Source organism: Tursiops truncatus, chromosome 1, assembly GCF_011762595.2.
Source record: "Tursiops truncatus isolate mTurTru1 chromosome 1, mTurTru1.mat.Y, whole genome shotgun sequence".
Classification (NCBI taxonomy): domain Eukaryota; kingdom Metazoa; phylum Chordata; class Mammalia; order Artiodactyla; family Delphinidae; genus Tursiops; species Tursiops truncatus.
Window position 1 is genome coordinate 2,150,717 of NC_047034.1, and position 19,029 is coordinate 2,169,745.

At 40.9% G+C, this 19,029-nt stretch overlaps 1 long non-coding RNA gene across 1 annotated transcript; it reads right to left on the reverse strand.

Moving 5' to 3' along the window:
• Positions 1-4,657: 4,657 nt before the first annotated feature.
• On the reverse strand, positions 4,658-18,564 carry LOC141278932 (uncharacterized). Its single transcript, XR_012332334.1, has 3 exons — positions 18,423-18,564; positions 17,953-18,173; positions 4,658-4,790 (listed from the first exon to the last, which is right to left on the reverse strand). It is a non-coding gene; the product is annotated as an uncharacterized lncRNA (long non-coding RNA).
• Positions 18,565-19,029: the final 465 nt, after the last annotated feature.

Consider the following 19,029-nt stretch of genomic DNA (forward strand, 5'->3'; position numbering starts at 1 on the left):
GAAGATTTTTAATCACAGTTTCAATTTCAGTGCTTATGATTGCTCTGTTCCTATTTTCTATTTCTTCTTGGTCCTGAACCTTAATTCTAACGTGTACTCATCTTTTGTCCCATCCCTGAGTCTGGCCTCATCACAAAACCTTACCCAACCCCTTATTCTTATTTTGTGACAGTCCGAGCTCCTCCTAACTCTCTCCCATTGAGAAAAGGGTGTAGTTCTTCAGGAAACTAAACTCAGAAGGTAGTAGGTGGGAAAATAATCTCTCTTCTCTCTCTGGGTCCCCTTTCTTACATACAAAAATCTGAAAGGCAAGGTGTCAAATGAAGAAGGAGTAAAGGAAGATGCTAAAATAGTGCTCCCATGTGAGGGCAAGCCCTTGGCTAGGATGGGATACAGTCTACAAATTCCTGATGGGAAGATCATTTTTCAAGCGAGATTATTTATTGCTTGTTCTTAATCTCTGTTTGTTTCCTTTCTATTATATTCCATAATGAGAAAACATTTACTTGGTCTTGCTTAGAAGTTTTATTTCCAGTGGAGGATCATAACTGATTCACTTATTGATTTGTTGATTTCTTTAATCATTCACTCACTGATCCATCACACACTTACTGAACATCGGGTTCAGTAGCAGGAACATGAGACAGAACAAGATGCAGACCTGCCTCCCAGATGCCCACACTGCAAACTGGGTGGGATCTCCATCCTTGATGCCCTTGAAACTTTAAGGTCAAACTCGGGACAGTAATGCTGTGATCTCTACTAGCAATTCTCTTCCAAAGGCCAATCTTAAAGAAGTGGGTTTTTATGAAGATGGCAGCTCTCTGGGAAACTCCTATTCATCCTTTGAAACCTTATGTAAGACACTTAGGATAGCGCCTGGGATCTTATCTAGTACATGTTCCCCGGTTTGTCCTGTTGCTATAGGATAACGAATAATCAATCCCCTGGGTGCTTTGTTGTTTATCTTTCCTTCTCCTCTTCCAGATAGTTAACCCCTCAAGGAGGGACTGGATTTTCGCATTACTGCACCCTGGCACCTGGGAGCGAGCTGGGAACATAGTTGGCCTGTGATGAACATCTCCAGAAGTGGTGCTGGAGCTGCCTCTCTGCTCAGATATCTCTCCGCAAACTGTCTAGATACCATGTGCTCAGACTTGCTGAGTAGCAAGAGAAGAGAAACTTAGAGGAAACTTTTCTACATTAAGGGACAGTTATTTTCATTTTCTTAAAGCAGCGTTGTCTCTCTTCCATTCCCAGCTCCCACATAGGATTTCTTCTTTATGGGAACAGCTGACCATAAATCAGTCATTTCTGCCCACGTCTGTCCTTTGTCCAGAGCACTGCAGAGTGGAATCCCTGTGTTTAGGGAGCCCATCCTCTGCACCTCATTTACTGTCCTGAGCTAGAAAAAGGAGTCATTATCATGAAGTCTGTTATTCCAGGTAACCTATACTGATGCTGCTGAGGTTTTATAAACTGAAAATGAGAGCTCGTGTTCAGTTGCAGAGGGAGATACTCACGGGATGAGGCAGAAATTGGGACATAGTGTCACTGGGTCTTGCTCTCTCCTCCCTGGGTACAGTTCCCTGCACGTTGAACATGTGCTCTACTCTTTAAAAAGTACCACAGTGGTTAATAGAAGCACAGTGCCCATCATTCTTCCATCTAATTCCGTGAGAAGGGAAATGCACTTCGACCTGGGTTTGAATTCCTGGCTCTGTTACCTACTTACCTATGAACTTGGGCAAGTTGGTCGACTTCTCTGAGCCTCTTTGCTTTTCTATAAAAGGGTTATTTGGGGGAATAAATGTGATTAAATACATAACGTGTCTAGCAGACACCATAGGCACTGGATATACGCTAGGTCCTCTTCTGTTTTTCTCAGCTCCTGGGAGATACTGAAATGATCACTGTACAAAACCAAACCAGGACTTCCCCGGCGGTCCAGTGGTTAGGACTCCACGCTTTCACTGCTAAGAGCTTGGGTTTGACCCCTGGTCCAGGAACTAAATTTTGGCTTCCAAATTCCTGAATACTTCACCCCAGGAGCTGTGGTCACATTCAGAACAACCTGATTACACCTGGATTGGGGTCCCAGTACCCGACTGTGGGCGCCAGGACCAGACACTGTGTTTCTTTGGGTCAACAGAGGCCGTTTTCCCTCTAAGTAAGCTCCTCGCTCAGCTGACTTTGCAACGTTGATTCAACTTTTGCCATGTACGTTGACAAGTGCCATTCAGATTACAAATCACAATCTTGTCAAAATCATATTCTACATTCCTTCAAACTCAAATACTGAAATTTATGCGTTATCATTTTTGGTAAAAACTCAAGTTCTCTGTAGATCTGCTTATGTTATGTTTCTCAGCAAGTAATATTGTGAAAGTTCATGTTTGTCTAATAAAGGTTCCTTGTTTCAAAATCAGTTTATTAGCCTGTTTCCTTATAAATGTTTTTTTAAGTTCATTCTTGATGGTTTTTCCCTAAATTTTTCCAAGCTATTAAAGGGAGGCTGACTAATACATTATGTACAATGTAGACAAAACTCTGAAAGGAAAACAATTTAACTGAAATTTAATGACAATGCAAATGTGTTTTGTGGTATGTTATTATGTGATACAGCAGTTATTATATGAAAAAAGCAGAAAGTACAGAATGAGCTCCCCTTCCTTTTTAAATAGAATGTATGTACATATTTAGGTATGAAAAAAAGACTAGAAAGGTACGTACCAAACAGATACCAGTGGTTATCCCTAGGTTGTAAAATTACAAATTACTCAAGTTTTTTTTTTCTCTAATTTTTAATTTATGAATCACCTGACAGGTAGCCTAAAATGGGCATGTGTTCCTTGTTTAACAGAGGGTGAAAAAAAACCCAGTTATTTTTAAAAATATATTTAAGATATGTTCTAATTTAGTATAAAATATATTTATATTATTAATATATATTTTATCATATAAGATATAATGTAAAATATAATATTTAAAATATTTTTAAAAATCTGACTTTTAAAATAATAAGCTGGATGGACGATGATGTTAATGTTATTTATATGCAAAGAGCTCTTACAAATCAGAAGACTCAATTGCCTCAGTAGAAATATTTATAAAGGGCCTGAACAAATAGTTCACAAAAGAAGAAATTTCAATGTCCAACACAGGTATAAAAAAACTAGACCTTATTCTTTTTTAATATATTTTATATTTAACCACATATATACCTTTTCCAGTGTTCTTTTTAAAAAAATTTTTATTTATTTATTTAGGCTGTGCGGTTCTTAGTTGTGGCATGAGGGATCTTCACTGCAGCATGAGGGATCTTTAGTGGTGGCATGCGGGATCTTTTTTTTTAGTTGTGGCATGCAGACTCTTAGTTGCAGCATGCAGACTCTTAGTAGTGGCATGTGGGTATCTTTAGTGGCGGCATGTGGGATCTAGTTTCCCGACCAGAGACGGAATCTGGGCCCCCTGCATTGGGAGCGTGGAGTCTTACTCACTGCACCACCAGGGAAGTCCCCAGACCTCATTCTGAATCAAAGAAATTGGAATTAAAGACAACAAACCTCATCAAATTTTCATTAACTGTTTAATGCTGCTGCGGAGGAGTAAGATAGTAACAAGAGTCATCACGGATTGAGTACTTGCCTACAGGCAGGCACTGAACGAAGCCCAAAAGCTTAAGGAAGCTGTACGTGATGACTTTGAAGCCAAACCGGACCCTGCCGACTAGAAACCCCAGGCCACGGATTCGTGGGGCAGAGAATTGGAACATTAAGACTCCTGAAAAATATTGTCAAGTTGCTTTCCAGGAGTTTGCATCAAAGCAAACCCTCTCGCCAACCTGTCAGATCCTGCCTTCTAGGAATTTACCTCCCGTCAAAGAAAATCATCAGAATGCAAACAAAAATAAATACAGAAGCATGCAAAAGCGAAACGTGTAAGTTAGAGAAATAGTGAAATAAACGATATTATATCCTATTTTGCTGTCCTTAAACATGGCTATTTTGAGGAATTTTTGACGACCTAGCAAAATGCTCATGATTTAGTATTTTAAGCCAATAAAACACTCCAGCCAGATAACCATTTGGAGAAGCCCACAGTTGATAAGCCCCCAATCCCAGGTACAGAGCTTCCAGACAACTTTTTTTGTGTCCTACTCTTAAATATACATAAGAGAAAACTTAAAAAAAAAAGACAACTGCAAATTGTATAATAAATATCACCAGTATCCATGAAATGAGACTAAGATACTGTTAAAAGAAAACATTCAGAGAACAAAACAGAGTTTTTGAAAATTAAAATAATACGGCATGGCAAATTAAAAATTCAGTAAAAGGTAAGAAGATGAAGTTGAGAAAATACCCCAGAAAGCAGAATAAAAAGATAAAAAGATGGAATGTGAAAAGAAAAATGAAAATTAATGATTCTATCCAAGATACCCAACATTTAAATAATAGAGTGTTTAAAGTGGGGTGGGGGAGAGAGAAATTAGGGGAAAGACAGGAAATGATCAAAGAAATAATTTAAGATATTTCCCAGACGTGAAAGGTAAGTGTTTTCAGACTGGAAGGGCCTCCAGGTCCCAGCTCAGTGAGTGAGACATTACCCACACCAAGAACATCATCAATACCGGAAACTAATATAATACTGTAAGTCAACTATACCTCAATAAAAATAAATCAAATAAAGTTTAGGGACTTCCCTGGTGGTCCAGTGGTTGGGACTTCATCTTCCAATGCAGGGGGTGCGGGTTCGATCCCTGGTCGGGGAGCTAGGATCCCACATGCCTTGAAGCCAAAAAACAAAACAAAACAAAATGATACAAAACCAAAACATGAAACAGAAGCAATATTGTAACAAATTCAATAAAGGCTTAAAAAATGGTCCACATCAAAAAAATCGTAAAAAGTAAAAAAATTAAGTTTAGAAAAATTTATAAATAGAAAGAATATCAGTCAACACTGGGAATAATGAGGAACAAGCTTTCAGATAGAACAAAGTAGTTTTCACAAAAAGGCTCAAGAATAAGAATGGTATCCAGCTCTTAACAGCAGCCCTAGAAACTGGAAGATAACTGATAAAGGCCTTCAAACTTTTGAGGGAAAATCATTTCCAAACTAGAATTCAGAACTAGCCACTGAGCATGAGGGAAAAACAGACATTTTCAGACGTGCGTGGTAACAGCTTTGCTTCCCGTTCACCCTTTCTCAGGAAGCTACTGAAGGATGTGCTCCACCAAAAAAAAGGAGTAAACCCAGAGAGAGGAAAGCGAGGGTCACTGAGTAGAGTGGGGCTAAGGAGAGCCAGGTCCACATTTTCCACTGTGGAATGAAAACTGGAAACTAGGAAGTAGTAATATAAGCATATTAGTTAGACATATTAAGTATAAAAATAATCAGCTAAAAGAGTGAAAATTGGTTGCCCCTGGGGAATGGAAAACTGGAGGTGGAGGTCAATGTTTTTTATTACAGGTCTTGGAGAACCATTTGACTGTATAAACGCTGTGCATGTATAACTTTGAAAAGAGTAAACCATCAATTAAAAAATTCACGTGGGGGCTTCCCTGGTGGCGCAGTGGTTAAGAATCTGCCTGCCAATGCAGGGGACACAGGTTCGAGCCCTGGTCCGGGAAGATCCCACATGCTGCGGAGCAACTAAGCCCGTGAGCCACAACTACTGAGCCTGTGCGCCTAGAGCCTGTGCTCTGCAACAGAGGAAGCCATCGCAATGAGAAGCCCGCGCACCTCAACGAAGCATAGCCCCCGCTCGCCACAACTAGAGAAAGCCTGCGCTCAGGAACAAAGACCCAACGCAGCCAAAAATAAATAAATAAATTTATTTTTAAAAAAATTCACGTAGATAATATCATTACTCGCTGAAGGGAGCCATGCTAATACGATTTGAATATATTGCTTTCTGATGATCTAACTTCATACAGAAATAGCACTCAGAGAATCTAGGAATAGTTGACAGATATCCTAGGCCCCATCTCACAACTATCAGTTGTCCCAGAGGCCTTCGGCAAGCGTTGGGCTGCAGTCAATGGATGCTTGAAACTCCATCAAGAGCCTGAAGGGCCAGTATTCTGTGCTGTCAGTGGAAGGGGTGCCAAGGGGCTCAGAAGCCAAAAACATAAGGCCGAGCTGTCCTCCTCTGGCCACACCGAGCTCTGCATCCTCCCGTGGGCTGTGTGCCGACACGTTTGTACACGGGTGTGAGAGGCGGAGTACATGCAGGTATGCTTCTGGATATTTTCAGAGCTCTCTAGAAGCCCAGAATCTTGCTGCAGCAGCACAGAAGCCATTATTTCAGCCTGGAGAACTCTGGCCTGAAGAAGGCAACCTACTAGAGCTCTCAAGACGTCACACAGAGGCATCCCGGGGATCTGAGTGTCACTGACAAAATGATTTTACAGCTGCTTTCATGTTAAAGTCATTCTACTGGATGCAACACTCTCACGGTCTATATATTTGATGCCAACGTGCCGCTTCCTACTCTCCTGTCAATGGGCTCAGCTGCTTTTGAGGTCAGCGCCCACGTGAGAGCGAGCTCTCCAGGCCATTGGCTGAGCGATCGGAGCTCCCTCAGTGCATAGAATAACTGTTAGTTAATTTAACTAGAGAGTAAAAGAATAAGGAACCTACAACGAAGCCTTATTTCATACTCTTCAGGAGTGAAGGGGCTTGGGCCTGATGTCAGCAGTAATAGTATATGAACACATTTTGAAAAAAGAATGCCTACTAGTGCAGGATTTGGGGACAATTGAGTTACTGTTTACAGAGCCAAGAACTGGAAGTCTGGTCACGCCACAGAGATACACGCTATCCTCAGCTACCCAGCGTGACACAAAACGGAATGTCAGCTGTCGTGGACTCACTGCTCTGGAAAGCTGCTTCATCTTCTGACGAGATTTTAGGTTGAGTCCAAAAATTTGTTAACTACAAACTTCAAGATATTTGGCAGAAATAGTAGATTTAGTCAGCTTCACCTTTTAAAGATGGGTTAGATGAGGTTTTGAATCCAGCTTAGGAATTTGTGATTATACGCTATCTTCTGTAAGAAATTCACCCATGGGCTTCCCTGGTGGCACAGTGGTTTAAGAATCCACCTGCCAATGCAGGAGACATGGGTTCGAGCCCTGATCCGGGAAGATCCCACATGCCGTGGAGCAACTAAGCTCGTGCGCCACAAATACTGAGCCTGTGCTCTAGAGCCCGTGAGCCACAACTACTGAACCCGTTACACCTAGAGCCCATGCTCCCAACAAGAGAAGCCACCACAATGAGAAGCCCGTGCACCACAACGAAGAGTAGCCCCCACTCGCCACAACTAGAGAAGGCCTGCGTGCAGCAACGAAGACCCAATGCAGCCAAAAATAAATAAAATTAAAAAAAAGAAATTCACCCATTAATTTTTGTTCTACTTTACAAAGTAGGCGAAGATGAAAACTGTAAGTGTGAAAGAAAGAGAAGCAAATGTGAATAAGCCATTCTATTTGTTAAGTGGAAGAATGCTACAGCAGAAAAATGCCAACTAGGAGCCAAGAAATCTAGGTTCTGTCTTCACTGTGCTACTTTGTTTTGTAACATTGGGGAAATGACTTATTTTTTAATTTTTAGAATGGGAAGTAGTGAGGCCAAAATCAGATCATGCTTCATAAAAGTAATTTACAAAGTATAATGTACTATGCAAATGTCTACAAGGAATAAATTAAATATCAGGAAGTGGAAAAGGGAACTTGCACGGGCGAGCCTCGGGAGCTCTGGCTCCTATAAATACAATGACCAGGGTTAGATTTAAGGGGGAATTTCCAAACATTTTGGACTTGTGCCATCTTATTGTTGATTTTTAAAATTTCATACTTATTCCTCCTTTCAAAAAGGTTTTTGGGGGGACATACATATAAGAACACCACCGAATTTTACACCAACTGGTATACGTGTAATAGAGGAGCCCTTGAATTTGATGAGACGGTCTGGAGACTAGAAATCTGAAAGTTGAATATTTGGGCAACAGAAGCATTCAGCAACACATGCTCACAGTATGAGCTCCACAGTATTTGTTCAGGGAATGTAGGTCCTGATGAAGTTCTACCTGAAGGGTACGTCAGGCCAGTTTAGCACCTTGGCCTGAGAAACTACTGAACTATATACTCTAAGTTCACATGGTACGTGTTCCAAGAACCATAGTTGGCTTTTGGAAGAAGATGCAACTCGATTCAACGTGCCAATATTTTGAGGTTTTCTTCGTTTTTAGAGTTTTTCAACAGACCATGGTAATCGCTCAGTGAATTTGTTTGCCTGGAACAATTTACCTGAATTCCACAGAAGAGGCTACTACAGCCTTTTCTGGGTTTGTAGCAACAACTTGTCTCCATGTTCTGTTTCCAGACGGCAAAATAGCACAATGTCCCTGTTGGCCTTAGACTGTCCATGGCGTGTCATTATCTTCCAGACACGACAGGAAGTGTGGAGGTCGTCCTTAGCTCTGATCTTCTGGGATGTTCTAGGAAACTTAACAGGTTGTCAGTTTCTGCTAAAATGTTAAGCTACTTTTGCAAAACTCTCCCGCAAGTGTGTAGCGACATCTTTTTAAAATGCAAGTGGAAGTCTACATTTATGACAGCTAGAGATCACAAATAATTACTGGAGCAGCAACCCTGGATACTTCAGATTTATTAGGTTTTTATGTCCATGGGGTCTTTTTTAATATTATTTGGATTGGCGGTTCTGACTACAAAAGAAACACAAACCCACTGGAGAAATAAGAGAAAGAAAAAAATGCATGAAAAGGACATTTCCTTAAATTTTGCCACGTAGTAGCAACATTTAGGTATATTTTTGTCCACTTTTTTCTATGCATATTATTGTATCATTGTGATTATATTGTGATACAAATTTGTATGCAGATTTTTGTCATTTAACAGCCTAGAATGTTTATTGCCCCATACTATTAAAAAATCTTTTAAGGGAGTTCCCTGACAGTCCAGTGGTTAGGACTCGGCACTTTCACTGCCGAGGGCCCGGGTTCAATCCCTGGTGGAGGAATTAAGATCTGGCAAGCCTTGTGACCAGAAGAAAAAAAAAATGAAAAGAAAAGAACTCTTTTAAAATCCATTTTTAGAAAATATATTTCTGATAATAAGAGAAGTAGAAAAATTTGAAAATATATAGTAGTATATGGAAAATAAAAATTACCCATAATCCTACAACTCAAAGTAATCATCATTAATACTTTGCCATATTTCCTTCTTTTCTCTTTAAATGCATTTTCTTTTCCATAGCTGAGATAATACGTTTTTTTTTTCTTTTTGTTTTTGTTTTTGCGGTATGTGGGACTCTCACTGTTGTGGCCTCTCCCGTTGCGGAGCACAGGCTCCGGACGCGCAGGCTCAGCGGCCATGGCTCACGGGCGCAGCCGCTCCGCGGCACGTGGGATCTTCCCGGACCGGGGCACGAACCCTGCAAAATCCCCTGCATCGGCAGGCGGATTTTCAACCACTGCGCCACCAGGGAAACCCTGAGATAATACATTTTTTATCCTGTTTTTCTTCACTCATGTATCTTAAATACTTTCCCACATTATTAAAAACTTTTCATAAAAAATATTTTTAATGTCTTAAAATGTTCTATCATATCAATATACTTGCTTGTCATATCTGTATGTCATATATTATCAATATATTTCCTTAAACATTCCTCTCTTTAGTCAAGGCTTTTTCTAACAGGTTAAATCTTTCCTTGAGTAATCCAGGAGTCGAGTTTTAATGTTCATTTTCAATAAAGAATCAAATAGCTTGGGAAATTCACACCAAAGCTACGAAAGAGAAAACGGGTCATTATAAATACGAAGTCAAGAGGTAGTCATTCTTAACCACAGGGACCGCGCTGGGCTTTAAATATTTGCTGAATGTACATTTGTTTCTAATCTTTTCCAAAGAGGGTTTGAGATGGTTTATAGAGAGACTCAGAAATTAGGACAAAGGACAAAGGTGCTAACGGCAGGCCATCTTGAGCATCCAGTGGCCAGAGCAAGTTAATCGTAAGAGTCACAGTTTCCTTACAATGAAAACCAAGTTCAGCTCAGCAGGGCAGCTTTACCTGGTATCGAGACCTAAGAGAATTCTTTATAAAAGAGTGCAAGCTGCGGGCGTGGTGTTAAGGGGGGCTGTATATGACTCTAGGAGCCAGGGGACCTGAATTCCAGTTTTGGATTGGCCACTTACCAGCAGTGCAAGCTGGGTAAGCCACTAAGTCACTCTTACAGCCTCTATTTCTGTCATTTAGTGGTCATTTGAAGTACCCCGCTATGTTCCACTAAGATTATAAAAGCAAATAAGAAGTTTGTGTCCGAAGGAGCACAGATCCTGATGGTTTGAAAACTTGGCAGAAAGGTTATAATAAAGTTAGAAACAAATCTGTGCATGTTCCATTTGACACCGGTGACTTTTAGCTTAATCCAGACACCAAACAGCACCTCCTGTAAAATTCCATTATGTTTGTCAAAAATCAATGTCTTGAATTAGGAAATATTAAAATTTTAATAGGATTGAAGTGACTGAAGTATCAGTGAAGCCACCATAGCTGGGGGACGGTAATTGTATTACATAGAAAATAGAACATGCACAGAATAGGAAGGTCTGTGGTATTCTCACTCACTTTCGTAATTATAATGTGGGTTGTTTTGCAAAATCTGGTCCAGCAGAGAGTTGTTTTTTAAATTGTACACTTTGTCGGAAAACCAACCCTCTCTTTCTTTTTTTCCCTACATCCACTCATGTACCTTTCTGGCAAAACAGTCTGGTTAAGCCCCTTTCAGTCTCCACCCAATGAGACCCTACTGTCCACATTATTATCACAAATCCCCCTTTGCTGTTCCACCTTCAAGTTTAAAATATTCACGTTTCTTTGACACTGATGTTTCTTTGGTTTCTTGTATCTAGTCAATCAAACTTCACAACTTTATTTCCTGAACATGTTCAGATTTTTCATTCACCTCTGTTCTCACTGCTTGCCTTCATTCTGGTAAACTCTCACTTGGGATTTTCCAATATCTTCCTCATGTGGTTCTCTGCTTCCTTTCCTCCGCTCCCCCTTCTAATTATTCTTATGTACCTTTACATTAGTAGCCTCTACGGTGATTTACTTCTTAGAATTCCTTTAATAACTCTGCCATTTTCCAGAGTAAATAACTATTTTGGACTTAACGGAAAACTACAAAGATTCTAATCAGGATTTTCCATCCAAGCAGGTTTTTTCACATAATCTTTGTCTCTTGGGCAGGAGATGTCTCATTGGTCGCTATGATATTCTCTCCTCTTTTAAGACTCATAATCCCAATTCACCAGGGATCCTTTAATATTTAACTTTGCATTCTTTTAATTCCATAATCCACATGTATTCGCCTTTCTGCAGTTTTTTAAAATGCTCGATAAACTTATTTAGGATTCAAATCAACATTTCAAAGCAGACTTAACTCATTGGAAACATTATTAAAGCAGAACACCAAATTGGTCAGATTCAACGCAATATTATTTCTTCTGTTCATTGATAGGAGTTCATTATTTATTTTGCATTTATTAATTTTTTCAATTTATGTGTGTCTGTATTTCTTATATACAGACTTATTTGTTTTGCTCTCCCACTAGGTTGTGAGTCCTGGGGACAGTGACCACGTCTGCAGTAAACACTTTCCGGGGGAGCCGACATTCCTGTCTTATCCCTCCCCCATGGCTCTATCCCAGTAGTCCTAATGGAAGAGACCACCTTCTCTTATGATCTTGTTTTTCTGGTCACAGGATTGATTAGGGGGTAAGACTGTAAACCAGTGTGAACCAATCACAACTGTCCACTCCTCAGACCACCGTGATTGGTCCACTGAGGGACATGTGACTCAAATGGAGCAGAATCCTATCTCAGGACTTCAGAGAGAAAAGCCATTTTTGCTGTTGTCTATAGAGCCACGAGAATGAGAGCCTGGACCTATGGGGCACAACATCTCCCACCAGAGGAGAAGGATCTGGGAGGATGGTCGAGAAACAGGCAGAGAAGGCTTTACATCCCTCTTTTTGCCATTCTGAGATTTAATTATTCAACTATTTATCCCATTCTGATAGCTACCCCAGTATCCTTTCAATAAATCTCCTCTCATTTTATGTGTCTCATCTGGTTTGAGTTGGGTTTCTGTCATTTGCAGCCAAAAGGGTCCTGACTCATGTAATATTTAAACTATATTTTGAAGTCCTTGTAGCATAGAGCTGTAAAGTGCTAACCCTCATATAATGCAAGCCTTAGAGCATATCTAGCCAGTCATCTTAACTTCAAAAAAGCTTTAGAAGAAAACTTTTGTTGCCAAAATTCTTGACATTCTGTCCTGAAATTCTTCCTAATTTGTTTACTCCCTACAGCCTTTTGGTTACACCACCTGAAAATCGTTGCAAGACAGAATTCATTCGGTCTTCAAATAAGGCAAACTCCAACCTCCCTAAAGTCAAACGGACTCTTATATTTGCTGATTATCCCTTAAAACACGAACTACTGTGTATAAAATAAGGTACAAGGATGTATTTTACAGCACAGGGAATATACCAATATTTTACAATAACTATAAACGGAGTATATCTATAAAATTTTAAATCACTATGTTGTACACCTAAAACGAATATATTGTAAATCAACTATACCTAAAAAAAACCCAGTGATTTGTTTATTGTACATAACAAAGATGTACACAATGCTTATTTTGAGCCAGGTGTGTGCTAAAAATGTAGCTCATTTGACTCTCCCAACAAATCTCCAAGGTAGGTACTATTATTATCGCCATATATAATGAGGTGATTGAAGCACAGAGAGGGGGAGTAATTTGCTCTAGGTCACAGAGCTAGTGCACGGTGGAGCTGGAATGAATTCTTAAAGTTTATGATGCATCAGAACAAATGGGATATGCGTTAACCATGCAGATTCCTGAGACCTACTTATTCAGAACCAGAGCAAGAAAAGGTGAGGCTACTCTTTAGATTTTTTTACATCGACCAAAAAATTCTGATCTCTCCTCTGCAAGCTTTAGCGATCTCAAATTTGGTGGAGGATACATTTCATCTTCTTTGATTTTTGTAATAGAGTGAGATTCTGCCACACGTGGATCTGTTATTTCAATTATACTGAACTTGCTTCAATAAATAGGACCGAATATATGCCCTTCAGGCATTCACTAGACACCTTAGTCTTGTGCCCCTCCAGCTCATTGCAAAGGAATAGTGGAAACAGGTATTTGAGACAGACTTGAGCAAAGGACAGGCTTATTATTCCACACTTTAGCATTTCTTACTCTACCATGCAAGCAAAATACATTCACCACAAACCCACAAGCTTGGACTTCGCTGGTTTGCTTCTCTGTGGAAATACTTTCAATCTCTCCCTCGGTTAACGACGTGCCATTCAATGGCCAACTTAACTGCAGTCTGTATTCGTGCCACCCCCATCCCCATCCCCATGTTTCTACAGCCACTGTTTCTGAGGTCAACAGCAGCTACGTGGAGAGGACACATGTAGAGGTGAAGAGGTGTTCTCCGGAGCCAGTCCAGCTCAGGTCAAAGCTTGCTTCTGCCACTGGGACTTTGCTGAGCCCCCCAGCCCTGTGCTACTCAGTGTTCTTATCTGTAAAATGGGGACAATCATGGTACCCGCATCATAGGGTAACCGTGAGGAGTGAGAGGGTAATGCTTGTCGGGTGATGAGAAGAGCACACGTAGTCTGCATCCAATAAATGCTCTTCACCAGAGTATGAGTTCCATCAAGGGCAAGTTCAAGGTTTTGTTCATGACTATGCCCTCAGTGCCTGACATACAGTAGGGACACAAATATTAAGTGGAATGAGTAATAACTCGCAAGTCCAGGGGCGTGTTGGGGCCTCTTATTCGATCTCACTGTGACGATTGATCAAGCACTCAACAGCAGTTACCTCATGCCAGGATCTGTTGTAAGCACTTTACAAACACTCTTAACCCATTTAATTCCTGTAACAATCCGATGAGACAGGTACAAGGATTGTGTGCCTTTTACACAAGATGAAAGTGAGGGACAGAGATGCTTAGTACTTTGCCCGACCTCACACAGCTAGTAAGTGGCAGGGCTAGGACTGGAACCCTTTAACCTATGTTTGCTGTTAATCGTTTCTTCCTTCTTGAAACTCGCTTCCCTTGCTTCCATGAAAACGCCCTCTTTTAACCTGACTCCTCCTTCATTGGTTCTTTTCTTTTTCTTTTCTTAAAAAATTTTATTGAAGGGCTTCCCTGGTGGCACAGTGGTTGAGAGTCCGCTTGCCGATGCAGGGGACACAGGTTCGTGCCTCGGTCCGGGAAGATCCCACATGCCTCAGAGCAGCTGGGCCCGTGAGCCATGGCCGCTGAGCCTGCGCATCCGGAGCCTGTGCTCCGTAACAGGAGAGGCCACAGCAGTAAGAGGCCCGCGTACTGCAAAAAAAAAAAAAAAAAAAAAAAAAAAAAATGTATTGAAGTATAGTTGATTTACAATGTTGTGTTTAACTTCTGCCGTACAGCAAAGTGACTCAGTCATGCATATATGCATGTTCTTTTCCATTGTGGTTTATCGCAGGATATTGAATACAGTTCCCTGTGCCAAACAGCAGGACCTTGTTGTTTATCACTGGTTCTTTTCTTTCTGCTCATCTCTAGAGCAGAGATGACATTTCCCAGAACCCTGTCCAAAGCCATCACCTCCATTTACATGCTAACATATTTACCTAGTTGATGGTTTCAGTTTCCATCTGTACTCTGATGACCCCCGAATCCATAACTCTATCCCAGGTATCCTTCCTAAGGCTCAAACTTCTGTGTCCAATCACTCACCAGACCACACTCGCATTCAACATATATAAGATAATAAATTTGGGCTTCCCTGGTGGCACAGAGGTTAAGAATCTGCCTGCCAATGCTAGAGGATACGGGTTTGAGCCCTGGTCCGGGAAGATCCCACATGCCACGGAGCAACTAAGCCCGTGCGCCACAACGACTGAGCCTGCGCTCTAGAGCCCGTGCGCCACAACTACTGAAGCCCACGCGCCACAACTACTGAAGCCCGCGTGCCTAGAGCCTGTGCTCCGCAACACGAGAAGCCACCGCAATGAGAAGCCCGCGCACCGCAACAAGGAGTAGCCCCCGCTCGCCGCAACTAGAGAAAGCCCGCTATCTTAGGAAATGGTAACCCCCCGCCCCATCCCCAGAGCCAGAAATCCAAGAATCATCTGTAACTCAGCTCGCCCCTGTACCCTCCATGTGCAGTCAGCATCCATGTCCGTTTGATGGTACCTCCTAAGCATCTCTGAGTCCTCATAACCATTTCCTTTGTCTTGGTTCTCTTTCCCTGGTTTCTCTTACCTCCTAACTGGTTGCCCTGCCTGTACCCTGTGCTGCTTCAACCCATCTCCCTTATTGCTGCTAGTGTTACTTGAAAACAAAACAAAACAGAAAACTCATGACATCACTTTCCTGATTCACAATCTTTAAGGATCCCCCTTTCCTAGAGAAGAGAGAAGAGTGGCTGAATTCCTTGGCATGACTTACAGCTGGTCGTGTCCACTGTCTGGTTTCATCAGTTTCCCCTCTCACTTGAAAACCGCTTGGTCTAGCAACTGTGAACTGAGGCAGGTCCCCTGGAGAGCTCTATGCTCTCGCCAAGCTGGGCTTTTCCTTCTCTCACCCACTCTCTTCCAGCCATCTCCCTGATCACCCTTCCTACTCCTTCAAAAACCAGATCTTGAGAGATATGGGAACATATGTATATGTATAACTGATTCACTGTGTTATAGAGCAGAAACTAACACACCATTGTAAAGCAATTATACTCCAATAAAGATGTCAAAAAAAAAAAAAAGAACCAGATCTTGAGAACAGCATCAAATCAAATGCATAACACAAAAGAGGCCATTCCTTAATAGATGCTAGCTCCCCTTCCACACACGATCCACCCTCTTTCCCTGGCAAAACAAAGTATTTGTTCTACTGTTTAAACTGCTTACGTTTCTTTTAGTCCATTAATCACAATGAATATACATTTACTGTAAAAATATAAACACATTTTAACATAACTTCACTTTAAATAAACACACATGTTGTTGGTTCAAATTTACTGTCATCTTTATATTAAAATAATAGGAATTAAAAAAAAAACCCTCACAGTCTTAACCTCAAATCAATATTTTATTTGTTCATCTTATATTTAGATCCTTATCCAGGTGCAGATTCTGTTTGCTATATTTATGGCAATATGCTCTGTAGAATTTTACATTTCACCTCTTCTGTTGACCAAGTCATGCCTGTTTTTCTAGTTAGTTTCTGTCCCCCCTGTTTCTGACTTACGTCTTCTCCGCCCCATCCTTCCCCTTAGGAAACCAGTGACAAACGTTTGGTGTGAATCTTTCCACCCTTTTCTCCTGTTGAATCAGTTATATTTGGGGAGGAGGAAAGGAAGGTTTTGCCGTCCTTTTGGCAAAAATGAGAATATATAATGCAGGGGTCTGTTCCTCTTCCTTTTCTCATTTAACAATGCATGGGACTCTCTCCAGGCTAATAAACATAGCTCTAACTCACTCCTTCGGCTGCCTAATATCCTAGGGGCTAAAGATACCACGATTTATTCAGCTATTCCTAGCTTGAAGGGCCTGCAGTTGTTTCCAGGTCTTTGCCACCTTACCCAGTGCTGCCAGGAGCAACCCGGAGCATACATGCCAATGTCCACTGATGCTTTGTTTCTATGGGATTTTGCCCCCCAAACGGGAATTGTTTATAGCAGGTAGGTTGGAGCGTGATTTATAAATAAATAAAAGCACACAGCTTAGGGCCATACATTCAAAGAAGTTCAGTAGATGCTGATAATGATAAGGATGTTTGACTATGCGGTTACCTAGCAGCCTTTTGATGGGAAAAGATATGTTTCCCGGCAACTAGCAAGTATACATCATTGAATGAGAATTTGGTAGGAAAGTACAAAAGACAGAGCCTGGCACATAGCAACTGAGAATCTCTGTTGTGAAGCCAATTTCCTGCCGCACTCGCCAGGCCCTCTTAGACTGGCAGAGGAGCAGGGTTATTACTGGATACCGAGTCCCTGACCTTGAGCTAATCAAACTGCAAAATGCTTTCGACAAACCTCAGCTTTCAAAGATCTTACCAATTGCATTATCTTGATGCTGGTGACTTAAGTTACGAAAGGGTCTATTGAAGGCAGTGTGTGTGTGAAAAAGCATCGTGTGAGGAGTGAGAACATATGTCCTTGGCTTCGCCAACCTGTCAGCATCGTGGCACTTTGAGCAAGCCTCCAAATGCCCATATCTAAAATAAAGCTAATAATACGCCCGTCGCCTACTTGGCAGTATTGTAGTGAGGAACGAACGGGATTATGTAAATGAAAGTGCTTTGAGGGGTTATACATATATTAGCATTGTTAATCTTATTCAGATTCCTGAGTAGGTAATGTACTGTGTATGGTGGCATCTTTCCTGTTCTTTGTATCGCCAGGAAAGAACATATTAGCACTTAAAAGAAGATTATTTTGTTGCAGTCATGGCGTGCCCTATGAAAACTCAAGGCCAATCAATATAAAAATAACAGACTAGATGTTGGCCCTTGAATCCTTCCGCAGATACTGTTCCATGGACTTCTGTAACAATGAAAGTATTTACAAAGCTGCCTCCGTTTTGAACGTTTCATAGATAAATGAGAATAAAGAAATAGAGGAAGATTCCCGCCCCCTTCCCTTAAGTTTCTATTTTCAACTCCTGTACAGCGTTAAATGCAACACCCTGGTGTTCTTTCCCTAGTCCTGGCTCTTGCCCATGAAACACACACATGTTACAGGAATCCAGCCACCCTTGGGAGATTCCTGCCCAATAAGTGTTAATTTTACCGGGACTAGAATATTGAGAAATTGGTACCTCTATAGATAGATACTCCAAATATATGATGGACGGGTATGTCTATGGATGGAATCGCAGAAACTTCCTAACAGACGTGGGGGTCATGCATTGCAGAGATGTGGCATACTTCAGTATTCACTCTTCGGTAGGACAGAATGTTGGTATAAGGAGTTCCAGAAACCTCAGTGCCGGTTGAAGTTTGGCGGTTGGTTCCTTCCAGCTGTTCTTAAAGGTATTCTCTGCAGGGATTAAGAAGTGGCTCATAGTTATGGCTTAAGATTTTTATGTTTCGCTGTTTCTGATTTCATTTTTCTCGTTGGGAAATACAGGAAATGGGATGTGTATCTGGTAGTGAAGGGTTTATGAAGTTCTGCAGAGTTAGGTCTAAACTATCACAACTGTCAACAGCTGGTAACATCAGTGGGGAAAATGGCATCATGTGTGAAGCATGCAATTAAATTAATTAATTATCATTCCTAATGTTTGACCTTTCAACTGGTTGTGGTGGTATCAGGTGGATAGCCCCGGAGAAAGAAAGGCAGACGTTCCTTGGAGTGACTTGGAGTTTCAGACCCTTTCGGGGTCTTGGGAAGTCATCCTTTGGGGGTTTGCTCAATCATGCTCTTCAGTGCTTCTGTTGAAGAAAAAGGAGAAAGAGAAGAAACTTTTGAGACTGAAGCTGCCGTTACTTAAAATCCCTTTTCAGTCTACATCCCTTTTTTAACGGGAGATTTTTGTTGTTGATCATTTTACGTTACTTTAAGGATTAAGTGTATTAAAATTTAAAATGTGTAACAAGAACACAGAAGTGCAGTAAATACAAATATTCTCCTCACTTTACCAAGACATGGGGAAAAATGTGAATTTTTTTTTTTTTTTTTTTTTTACTGTTTTCTCTTGGAGAAAATTGAATTTACAGGATAGATAAATTATAGGAGTGATTATACACATTATAGAATGGCTCTTTGATTTTTCAAAGCATCATATAGATTCATGCAAACAGCTGAATTTTTAACGTACAGAAATCACAGTGCATGTTGTTCAATACTCAGGAAACCGTATTTATCAAGAACTCATCTATTACTGTAAACAATA